The 3,290-nt window shown below is 47.2% G+C and overlaps 1 protein-coding gene across 2 annotated transcripts in view; it reads left to right on the plus strand.

Annotated features, from left to right (window-relative positions):
* The first annotated feature begins 1,979 nt into the window (after nt 1-1,979).
* The window catches only part of SYTL4 (synaptotagmin like 4), a 67,693-nt gene continuing 66,382 nt past the window's right edge, over nt 1,980-3,290 (plus strand). For both annotated transcript variants that reach the window (XM_024746533.1, XM_024746535.1), the window contains exon 1: nt 1,980-2,073. The gene's annotated coding sequence lies outside the window, so the exon portion shown is untranslated. The remainder of the gene's footprint in view (nt 2,074-3,290) is intronic.

Here is a 3,290-nt window from a genome sequence, read left to right on the forward strand (position 1 = left end):
TCTTTCCCCTTTAAGATTTTTCCAAAAAATCTATATTATCAAAGCCATACTTGCTTATTATAAGAAAGTTGAAAAATACAAAAAAGTAGGAGGAAACTAAAAACTTCATTTAGTTTCACCACCTAGAGATAGTCACTGTTAATATTTTCCATATTTCTTTTTAGCCTTTTTTCCACGCATATCTACTCATATTCACTAATTGTTGTGATCATATTTTATATTAATGTATATTACTTTCAATTAATACTAGAGCATAAGCATTTTCCTGTCATTATGATCTATGTGTAAATATCATTTTATTGTCTAGATAATATTCTATGACTATACTATAATTTATTTAACCATTGAACCATTAGGGTTTTTTTCCCTAGTATTTTATTATTCTAAGTAATACTGTGATTAACATAATTGTACAAAAAGTTTGTGTACTTTTCTGTTTCCTTAGGAAACATTCATTCGTTCATTATACAAATATTAGTGAGGACTTACTATATGCCAGGCACTATGCTAGGTGCAAAATTTTTGCCTTGGGTGGCATGTTGTCACCTACTGAGATAAGAAACAATGGAGGAGGAGCAAATTTAAGAGAAAATGTTTGACTGGATGTGTTGAGTTTGAGACGTCCAAGTGGAGTTGCCAAGAAAGCAGAGCTCAGTGAAGAGGTCTGGATAGAACTATAAAATTACAGTTGTGGCCATATAGATGGTGTAATTCATGCCAAGTGAGTGAAAGATCATTTAGGGAAAGAGTATATGTAGCCTAGTCCTGAGAATGTCTGGCTTTCAGAGGTTAGATAGCAGACGTGGAATATGCAAAGGAGACTGAGGAGAGGGCAAAGGGATAGGAGGGAAAGCAAAAGAGTATGGCATCATAGATGCCACAGGAAGACTTTCAAGGAGGAGGAAATGGTTAACAGCGTTAAATGTAGGGGAGAGGTCAAGGAAGATAAAAAGGGAAAAATGCCCTATTTATTTATTTAATATAGCTTTTTTGACACGGAGGTCATTGGTTGGGTATCTTGTTGAGCACAGTTTCAGTGGAGTGTTGGGGGAAGGAAGCCAAATTGCTGAGTAAGAAGTAAGGGAATAGAAATTGCCCATAAAGAGGAGCTGGAGAGGTACCTAGTGTGTAGGGAGGATTTTTTTCTTTTTAAGATGGCAGAGACTTGAGCATGTTTAATTGCTTATGACAGATGAGAGGGACTTGAGCATGGTTAATGGCTGATGAGAAGAATGGAGAAAGAGAGAGAGGGAGGGAGGGAGGGGGGGAGAGGAATCTGTAATTACTGGGTAAATATAAACATTTTAAAGTCTATTGATATATATTGCTCACATGCTTTCTAAAAGGGTTTTAAAACAACATACACTCCTACTAGCAATTATGAAAGAGCTTGTTTGAACACTTTGTCTTAAGTGTTATAAAAACAAACAAACAAAACCTTTGCCAAAGAGTTGCATTATGGTTCTAATTTGCTCTTTGATTACTAGTGAGTTTAACCAGTTGTGTCCATGTGTGAATTTAGTCTATGTCCTTTCCCCAAAACGTTTCTATTTTAGACAGACAGTTTTATTTGCTATAAAAAGTGGAAAGTCAAAGGAGCAGAATAGTATCATTATCTTCCCGAATTATACGGTCTAGAGCCTTCATCTTCTTAGAAGTACACAACAATTTGACAACTTTTGGCTCAGGCTGAGCGGAAGAGAATGATGATGTATCGTCTGAGAGAGTGACCACCAATGGAACCCAGGTCTAGTCTTAGACTGCTATCGACAGGCTTCAAGTACCCTTTGCTAACCGGGGCCGGCATCCCTCCAGTGCCTTAAGGCTTTGGCTCTCGGAGCTCCCCTTCGCTAGGCGCGGCCCCCTACCAAGGAGCCCGGAGCGCTGTGCGGCCCCTTTAAGAGTCCAGCTCCTCCCCCGCTCCAGGGAAAGTTGCAGCTTTTTCCGCCTCCCGGGAGGGTAAGAAGGGCCAGCCGCCAGAGTGGGGTTGCGGTCTTCCCGGACTCGGAGACCCTCCCCTGAATCCGGTACTGCGACGTCTCGCCTTCTCGCGGCACCTGTTGCAGGTGACAGGTAGGTCCGTGGCCCGCGACCGCCCCTCCGCCCTCTGTCCGGGACGCCTCCTGGGCTCCCAGTACCTTTTCGCTGCCTAAGCGCCCCCACCCCCATCTCGGGGACCTGCGCGCTTCCCTACCCCCTTCCGCTCTCCTAGTCTCTCCTTATCCCTAGCTGATCCCCTGTACCCTCTCTCCGTCCGCCTGTGCGGACCGCACCCCCCACGCTTTGACTCGCGTCTGTTGGGGCGGTCCCTCCCCACCATTCTGCTTTCTCCCTGCCGCCCCTGACCATTTCCCCGGACCATCCGTTGCCGCCACGGGCTGTGCTCCTCGGGGCTCTGCTTCCTTCAGAGTGGCCGACTTTTCCCGCCCTTCGGAGCCCGGGGCCCCTCCCGGGAGCTGGCCCTGGGGGCGGGGGTGGGGCCGAGCTCCTAGCGGGAACTGCACCCTCCGGGGCGTCGAGTCACCTTTTCGGGGGTGTCTCTAGCAGCGCCCGGCGGTCGCGCGGGGTCTGGGCCCCGCACTCTTTCCGGACCTCTGACCTCGCGGCGTCCGCTTCCCTGCCCTCGGTGGATCCGCCGCAGCTTAAAAGGCTGGAGGCCGATTGGCCCCGAGCCCTGCCTCAGTGGGCACCTTCTGCGCTTGGGCTGGGGACCCAGCTGTGTGCTCTGGAGCTGAGCCGCTTTATCTTGCCATCCTTCCAGCAGGCAGCGGGGGTACGCCTCTGGAGGAGGGTCCCACAGCCCTCAGAAGGGACACAGAACGCCTCCGTCTTCTGTGATGGTTTGTAAAGGGGCAGAAAAGATGTTCCTCCAGCCCTTAACTTTGAATAAAATGGTTGGGTTTTTTGGTGGTGAAATCGTTTGGTGAGAATTTTGGTGACTCGAACAGGTGATGTTTCTCATCAACCAAAGTTTTCTTCCCCCAGTAGCCTGCCAGCTTCTTCAGGACCAGAGGACCTAGCATTCCAGAATACTGCTTTAGGCAGGGTTGATCCTAGGCCTTGTACATTTGTGCCAGAAATTAGTCTTCAGTACATCTTGTACCTTCTATTTTTAACTGGCTTCTTTTCTGCTTTCAGCTCCCCATCTCCCCACCCCTCATAAATCCATTAATATTAAGGTGTTAATGACCTTATGTGTTTACCCACTGGTCTGTGGAGAGAACAATGTTTAATGCAAAGAGTTGAGGCCCTAGTGAAGTTTTCTGCTGTAGTTGTAGCTGTTGCTGTTT

This window comes from Neophocaena asiaeorientalis, unplaced genomic scaffold, assembly GCF_003031525.2.
Source record: "Neophocaena asiaeorientalis asiaeorientalis breed wild unplaced genomic scaffold, Neophocaena_asiaeorientalis_V1.1 scaffold406, whole genome shotgun sequence".
Lineage (NCBI taxonomy): Eukaryota > Metazoa > Chordata > Mammalia > Artiodactyla > Phocoenidae > Neophocaena > Neophocaena asiaeorientalis.